The sequence below is a fragment of the Kryptolebias marmoratus genome, linkage group LG9 (assembly GCF_001649575.2).
Source record: "Kryptolebias marmoratus isolate JLee-2015 linkage group LG9, ASM164957v2, whole genome shotgun sequence".
In the NCBI taxonomy this organism is placed as follows: domain Eukaryota; kingdom Metazoa; phylum Chordata; class Actinopteri; order Cyprinodontiformes; family Rivulidae; genus Kryptolebias; species Kryptolebias marmoratus.
Window position 1 is genome coordinate 25,049,848 of NC_051438.1, and position 8,680 is coordinate 25,058,527.

Sequence of the window (8,680 nt, forward strand, 5' to 3'; positions counted from 1 at the left end):
AGCAATCCAGCTTACATCACATCTCAGCTTTAAAAGCTCAACTCCACACTCTCTATTTCTGAATTGAGAAAGCTCCTCGGATGAGAAGCGAAACGTCTTCAGCTACAGAATAGAAGTCCAGTTGTTTTTGTTTTTTAACTTTTTTTGAATGTTTAAATTATACATTTTATATCTGGTAAATTGTGTTTTTTTAGATAAAAGACTGTTTTTGTGACAGGCTGCTAATAGCAATGTTCCTAAACATCAAATTTATAATGGGAACCTTGTCTATTATGTGTTAACACAACACTGTTAATCCCGTGAGTTTAGAAACCTGTTTTTGCTCAACTGATTCATAGACAGGAGTTACATATTTTTTTCAAAAACAAACACAAAATGGTTAGACACTGGAGTGAATATGACCTAGTCTAAAGAAAAATCTACAAAAAGATTTAAATTTTTTTAGTCAAGATCACTCTACAAAATGTGAAGGAATATGTCTCATTGGAAGTAAAATGTAAATAAATGAGGGAAGAATCAAAACTTTTGCACCAGTACAACACTTGCGCACAATAGCAATACTTTTCATCTAACTTCAGTTTTTGAAACTTGAACATTTGTAAAATTTAACTGCTTTTAATTTGTTACCCTTCACAGATTTTACTTTCAATCCATCTACTTTTTCTTTTTCTGGCAAATAACCAAATCTTTACAGAGAAACAAGAATGTGACCACAGCAGGAAGAAGATTATGTGCTGACATCAAAATCTCTATCACCTTCACGAAAGACTCTGGAACGTTTAAAGTTTCAACCTAACAGTAAAGCATCTTGTAACACACTGGGTAGGATTGATAGGATAGAATAGGGGAGAAATGGAAGGAGGGGGTAAGCATTGCAGAAAAGAAATCTATATATCTTTTTCACTGACAAAAAGCTAATGAGTCCTCTGCCTAACTATTAGGTTTCTGAGATTTTACTAACATAGGAAAGCAGCATGCAATACTCTAAAAAAGAAATGCTGAATCACAGTTCTTCCTTGTGGTTTATTGTGAGTTTATGTAACAGCCTAAAATAGAGCAATAGGTGACTACAGCTTATAGGAGTACTAGAGCAACACTGTTATGAAATTGGCTTGGTTGCCTGGTCGCATTGACTGGATGGCAGCCAACTGTCACTATCTTAATGGAATAGAAAACGTACAGAGGTATAATATAAAATGTTTTGCTTTGACAGGAATTGATCCCATTTCTTATCTTAAATTTACATTAACTAAGAAGTAAACACTGAAATTTAGACTCTGAATGACAAACACACACAGAACAAGGCTATGAACAATAAAACGTATTAATACCTGGATATAATACACAGCCAATAACATCCCTCTTTGATTCATTTTGTTTCTTCATTTCTTCGTCTGGTGTTTCTCTCCATTGGTGTGCTTTCAACATATTGATTTCATCAAGGAACCTTTTCCCTCTAGGAGACATAAACCGACCCATAAGACTCAGTACAACATTGTGGGAATTTGCTACACCTGGAGGCAAGCCATTTCATTTACCAAAGTCGCTGGGATTTTAAGTTGTGTAGGCATTTTTACTTTTCCCTACAGACTCATGAAAGTATAGAAAACTATCACATATCCATGATGTACTTTGGTCTATACCAGCTATAAGCAAGAAGAAGGCAAGGATCAGTGACTTGCACAAACTAGCACCAGCCCTGTCTGTGTCCTGCTGAGAGCTTTTCATACTCTGGAAGAAAAGGGGTTATGAGAGATTGTCCAGTGCAAGAGACACAAGTGGTGCAGGGGAGTCCAGAGTTCCCACAGAGGCAAAGGGATTTCCATGTACTGACATTTCCACTATTGTTGCAGTCAAAAGACTACACTCTGACATATCCCAATCTACCTGTGAGGCATTAGTGGGGATATTGTGAAGTTTGTAATGATATAACCTTTCTGGACAAAAGCTTGGCTGCTCACAGCAAATACAGTTTAAACTGCTGCCTGTCTGATATCATCTAAAATATCTCATTCCCCTTCTTTTTTTCCACAAAGAAACAGGATGAGTTTATTAAATTCATGTTTACATTTATGCTATACAATAGACATTGATTTTAAAAAAATAAAATTAATTTGCAAAAGTGCACATACTAAATTGTTTTAATCCAAAAAAATCTTTTTTTTTCATGAGCTGGTTTGCTAGTGCCCCTCTGGATAATAGGTAAAACTTAAAACATTTCACAATGCCAAGAGAAGAACATGAGCAAACTAATCCTCAGGAGCTGAATAGTACTGTTATCATCTGAGAGTGAAGTACTCAATGTTCTGATCTGAATAACTGATTCAAAGCTACAAAGTGAGTCCAGCAGAAAATGATGAAACTGAAAAAAGGCCAGTAAGGATGCCTTTAAATGGCTCAGAGACAAAACACAAAATATATTTCTATATTGGTCTTGCTTAAAAGAACTAGTCTCTCTGCCTGTACTATTAGCATATAGGCAGCCTATTTACTGTTTGAAATTTTAATAATTATTAATTAGAAAGAAAGAATAATGGCACAGAAATACTGTGGTTGTATGTCTTTGTCTGTTGTTGTTCAAATCCTTTTTAAGCTTGATGAGTTTCTGCTCATAATTTTCACATACTGAAAAGAATTACTGGAAAATATTATGGCTACATATGAATTCCACAGTGGAAAAAATGACTTTACTGCAGTTTTACTTATTTTGCTAAAGGTTTACAAATAAACTACATGTCAGTATACCAATATGCTGGTGATTCTAGAGGTAAATGTAGTTGACAAAAGAAAACCCTAAAAAAAAGGATACAGATGAAACATACAACTGGAAACAGATGGATTTTATGCAATGAGAAGGATAAAAGAAAACAAAAGTTCAAACCAAGTGAAATACAAAGTCTTTTCATTTAACCCTCCCATGGCCTTCGGGTCAAATTGACCCAATGTTACAAGGGCTTCTCTGCCTCTCTCTATCTTTCTCTTTTGAGGGCTTCAGGAGGGTTAAGCTGGGTATGTTGCTTGAGAATATTTGACTGTTTTGTTTTTTGTGTGTGTGTGTTTGTTTTCATTAAAATAGCTTTAAAGGTTTTACGTGTTTCCTGTTCTATTTCAGCTACCATGGTGCAAAAACCTCTGCCCCCTATTCTTAGCCATCCACCGCACCCCTGACCCTTGCTAATGCTCCTTGTTCGACACACTCTGCCCTCGGCTGCTTGCCCAGGAAGGTCGTACTTCAAAGTGACATAGACAGTAAGGTCACTGTCAGTGAAAGCTGTTGGCAGATCAGTTCTCTTGTCCAAGACTTCCTCTTCTCAGTTACTATATCGCAAAAGGGCTACAGTGCCACCAGCAGTTACTTACACCCTCACATCTGTAAATAACAACTAAGCATTCTTATTTGTACTAAACTGTAGCTATACCTCTAAGCTTTTTGTTTCTGTCCATGTTACTTTTAGTGATGCTGCAATCTTACTGGCTCAAACATAAAGAGCTTTGGAGCTACAGACACAATCATTACTGTATTATTGTTAAGTCTGCTAAATACACTTGGCCAGTGCTTCTGTTCATGTCATCTTTAATAAAAGAATGGGAGAGTTTTGGGTTTTTTTCACTTTGTTTAGCACACTCAATTAAAGGAGAATTCTTCCCTCCATTTAGCGGCAGTCAACTATGATGAGTAAGCATTTCCCATAAATGACCCAGCTGTTTGAGCATATTGTGTTTCGCCTCATCAGGGATTCAAAAGGGCTGACAACAGATCAGCTGCATTCATTCACAATTTGGTCTCCTACTGACCAACCATTTGTTTAAAATGAGGTCTTCTGTTAGTTATCCAGGTGGTGGTATGCATGTTACCCAGATGTGAAGATCATGATGGCTGGAATTAAAATGTGACAGTAAATTTAAATACTTATTATTCTATAATGTGGTTTCAATTAAAAACATAATGTTGTGGAATTTGAAATGGAAAAAAAAGTTAATTTTAATAAGTGAAAATAATTATTAGTAAACATGTAGGTAAGTTAAGAACCATATATATTTATGACCTTGTGTCATATGAAACCAGGAATTTTGTATTGAAACTTTATAAAGTACATATTCCCAACTGTACCCAAAGGTCAGACTGGGAAAGAAAAAAAAAAAGTTAAATTTGAAACCTTGAGTTTCTGTCTGTGATCATTGATTTTTCTTTGGTGTCCTTAATGGACAGACTAAAAATACACTACTTCTGGGTACAGGTCTTATTTTGACAGAGATCACTATACATTTGTCCTCTGAGAAAAAATTAAGAATTCAAAGACTATAAAAAAATGTATAAAGTATATTTAAAAAAGCCTTAGACAATTCACAGGATATTTATCTATTATTCAGGGTGATTTAAATATTGAATGCATTATTAAAGTATGAAATATGTTTGAATTTAACCATTATGTATGCAGGTTTGTCAGATTTTTTAGTTTTAATTGTATACAATTACCTGTTTGTTATTTTTCTTTTGAATGTGTTACATTTTTAGTGTTTGTCTGACAGTAAGGTGAAAAATAGCTTGTGTTAGCTTTGAGAGAAGCTAACATGAGCAAAGCTTGCTAGTCAATTACACGCTGCAATTAGACAATTGGTCCTTTGTCTCTTGGTTTTGGACACCTGTTCTAGAGAATTAAGACATAATAAATTGAATGTTATCTTTAAAATTGGCCTTTTATTCAATCTGTTTATAACTGTTTTTTATATATATATATATAAAATCTTTGTTGATAGCATATCTGAAAGGCCAACATGTCTGCAATGGATTAATCATATTTTGAAGTAGGTGTGTCAGAATTTAGCCGCCCACTGGCATTTACGCTCACTGATTCTGACAGTCTCTCTGAGTAATAAATTGAAACCCCAGCGTTTTTTCCATCATTGTTGTTTCCTCAGATTTCAGTGCAATGTAAACATACTGTCAACAGTGCAGGATAATCATGACACAGAAAAAAGCCTCATTCCTTCTGCTCTGTCCATCCTTTGATTCAGAGAAAGCATGGTATCTTTGAAAATGGAGGGCCTTGTCTTTGCCTCTTTTATTAACGTCAAAAAATGGGTGAAAAACAGACTGCACACTGCAACACAGGATGAGTAGGATTATACTGAAGATTCACCAGCAGACACTCTCACCTATGCACACACGCTAACATCAAATATGTACACAAACATACGTACTGTATATCCTACTTGCTTATAGACAGCGGTGTACAAGGACACACAGTTTTACACATATGCATTGCTTTATCCACATCCTTTACCAAATCCAAAGAGCTAAAAGTGGCAGACACAGCATTTCTAATTCAGAGTTAAAGCACATAGAAGGGAAGCAAAGTCTGTATTAGTGCTTTCCTTTAACCATGCTACTCCATATCAGAGGGAATGCGTCAGCCCTACCATGGTTAACACTCAATAAAACATCAAAAGGGATGAAGCTCTGAGGTCTGGACAAATACACACCCACACAGATACCAGATACAGCAACTCTTTTTTTTCATTCTGATACACACATGTGCACACTTGTATGCATAACAACAAATGTCTTGTGTAGGTAACGCTCACTGGATGAAATGAAATGGCAGAACAGATAACTGGTTTGCATCCACTTTAAGAGGAAGCACATGCAGACTATGTCAACTGAATGCTAAATTTCAATTTCAATAGAGCATTTGTGTGCTGAAGCTTCTCGCAATCAAGCTATATACCTACGGGAACAATTGGCAATTTTGCAGCCAGTATAGGCTGTCAATGACAGGTACACAGAAGCTGTCATCAACTTCCCATCAGGCTCCACTTCCCCCCAGTGGATGTTTGAAAGAGGAGAAAGACTTCTTTTGAAAATTTTATATCCAGGGGCAAAGACATTTAATGGTCACTGTTTTGCATGTTACATGAGGAGGTGGCTTTATAAGCATCTGTCCATGCCAAAAACTGGGCTGTGACAGCCTAGACAAGTTATTCATTATTCAATTATTTTAAATATTTTAGAGGACTGACAGGATGCTCATGAAATAAATATTTAAATCATTGTGTTACAAGAGGAGGTAGCCTTGCACTTGTCTGGTATTGATTAAGATGGCAGTACATTCTCTCTTCTGGTAAATAACATGATATTGCACTATTTTGTTCTATTAGTATGCACAAAGTTTGCTTCAAAGTCTTCATTTAAATTTGAAAAGAAACTTGGCACGTGAGAGATTAAAGACAAAAATCAATATTTCATTTCTTTCTCTTTGGGAAACAGCACAAAAAACAGAGACCAAAGAGACTTGTAAAAAGATGCATTGCTTGACCAGAAGTGAATTGACTAAAACTGAGGGTGAAGATTTAATGTAGGGTGTCTGAGATGGACACAATCAGTTCTCTGTCTGCAAAGATAAAAAAAAAGAAAAGGAACAAGGTACCCTTTAAAATGCATAGGAGTCACCATTACGAATGAAAATGCACTACTGATCAAGAGTAATTCCCTACTCACAAATTCTAGATGTAACAAAACCAGGACAAACAACTGCTGCAATTTTGCTCCTTCCACTAGCAACCTCCCCTGGTGATAACCATGTACCACGGGAGGAAAGAGATGAATTACTTTGCAGACAGGCATCTCCTTTCTCAGCAAACACAAGCACAAGTATGCAGATACACATAGATACATTCCTCTCTGCAGAGGGGAGTAGCCTGCCGGTAGCAATCAAAAAACCAATCATGTTCTTTGTAAGCCATGAAAGGTTGATGTATTTATAAGACATATTTCCAACTTTGCACCTTCTGTAAAACTAGTTCAATGAAAAAATAGCCTTTTGTGCCTCTATGTATTTGTTCTTCTGAGCTTTTTGACTCACTAATCTGACTTTCTAAAAACAACAATTAATAGAAATCAAATATAACAAATTGGTGCTTACCTTGAAATACCATCCAAATCCGTATAGTCCACAAGAAAAGCTGTCACGAACAAAGCTCAATGCTGCTTCATATTAATGAAAAATAGGAAAAATCCTTCAAGTCTCTCAGAATCACAACCCCGTTCAGAGCTGTTCCCGATTAAAACTTACTTTTTTCAAACGAGGTGTCCTTCAGTGAATCATATTCCATTCCCTTTTACTTTCCTGGTAAAAGATAATCTCTTTTGGGTTGCTCTCCCCTGATATTCCTCCTTGGCTCAGTGAAATAATGTCATGTAGTCTACTGGAAAATGTGCATGTGAGAGACTGAGTAAGAGGGAAAAAAAGAAAAAAATTGTATGATCTCTTCTAGTGCGCACTACCAGTTCCACTGCAAGTGAATCCAGCCGGTCCTCACAGCTCTTCACCTGCCTTCAGAGTAAAATTCAGCATCTGCTGTTCATCCCCACATCAAGGGGAGGGTGTCCCCCCCCTAAAGGATGGAAACTTTCACACACCACCAGCAAAGCTGTAGAGGTGACAGTGGATGCCAGTGAGCCCTGATTATGCGTTATTTTCCACAATATCCACCCTCATCAATGGATTTTATCCTCTCTTCCTTTCCAATTTGCGTGTTATGTAGCGCGCTCCTCTCCGGAATAGGATCTCACAGAATGGATGCTGAGAAAGCAGCGGAATGAGGCGAACTGCTTGTTCTCCTGCTGTGTGTCTCTTTCTCTCTCCCTCTCCTTTGCCTTTACCCTCCCTGCCTCGCACTGCACCTCCCCACCCTTTCCTTTCCTCTCTCCTCCTCTCCTTCCCTTTATACACACACTGAGATATGCACTTCTCTCACTCTGGCTTTTCACAATTACCGCTGTGCCATTTCCAGCCATGTCAGACAGAAAGGTTCACCGCCCATACTCCTCAGAGAAACAAATAATGCTTGATAAATATGTAAAATTAAAGAGATATGGAGAGAAGGAGCAACAGCATGGAAAGGTGCATCGAGCAGGGAGGCAATCTAATCTCCTTTTCTTCATCCTCATAACCTGATTGCTAAATATCTCCGGGGCTAACTCTGTTTTGCATCTCCTCTTTGTCATAACTTTTCTGTTTAGTGGAGTCAGTTCAGTTGCTAGTTGATGCTGGCCAACTGTCAAGAATGACTGAAGAGGAAGACGAAAATAGCAAAGAGCAACATACTGCATAGTAACAAGGACAATGCATGTGCAGTAGCAGGTGCAAAATTACATAATTAGCCACTCAAAAAAAAAAGCCATAAATTCTGTTCTCATTTCATTTTCATACACAGTCATTATTAAACATGTTGAATCACATAATGGAAATAATCTAAACAACAAAAGAAAAAGAAAATCTAATCAAAAGCAATTCTGTATACACCTCCCACAGATATTTATTGCAAAATTATTAATGGCATAAACAATTTGTCACAAACTACAATCTGGACAAGAATGAAACACTTTCACTTCCCACCTGCTGTTAATAAAATCTGTGTTAGTAAAGCTAACACTGCAATTATTTTGCCAAACTTGGACTTTGAAGTAACTTTTGTTGTTTCCATTCTGTTAATATGTAATATGTAAACCCTGATTTGTTTAGTTTGTTTGCAATGCAGAAAATAAACATTTTAACCTCTTGGTTGTGTATTAAAATGGGGCATACAGAGAGGATACAGATTAGGCTGTATATTGGTCCTATTTTCAGGCAATGGTGACCCTGATATTGCCACAGGAAGGTAACTTATCATCAACACC

The 8,680-nt window shown here is 36.8% G+C and overlaps 1 protein-coding gene across 2 annotated transcripts in view; it reads right to left on the minus strand.

Moving 5' to 3' along the window:
* The window catches only part of lingo2 (leucine rich repeat and Ig domain containing 2), a 172,241-nt gene extending 164,607 nt beyond the window's left edge, over positions 1–7,634 (minus strand). For both annotated transcript variants that reach the window (XM_017417394.3, XM_017417390.3), the window contains exon 1: positions 6,924–7,634. The gene's annotated coding sequence lies outside the window, so the exon portion shown is untranslated. The remainder of the gene's footprint in view (positions 1–6,923) is intronic.
* Positions 7,635–8,680: the final 1,046 nt, after the last annotated feature.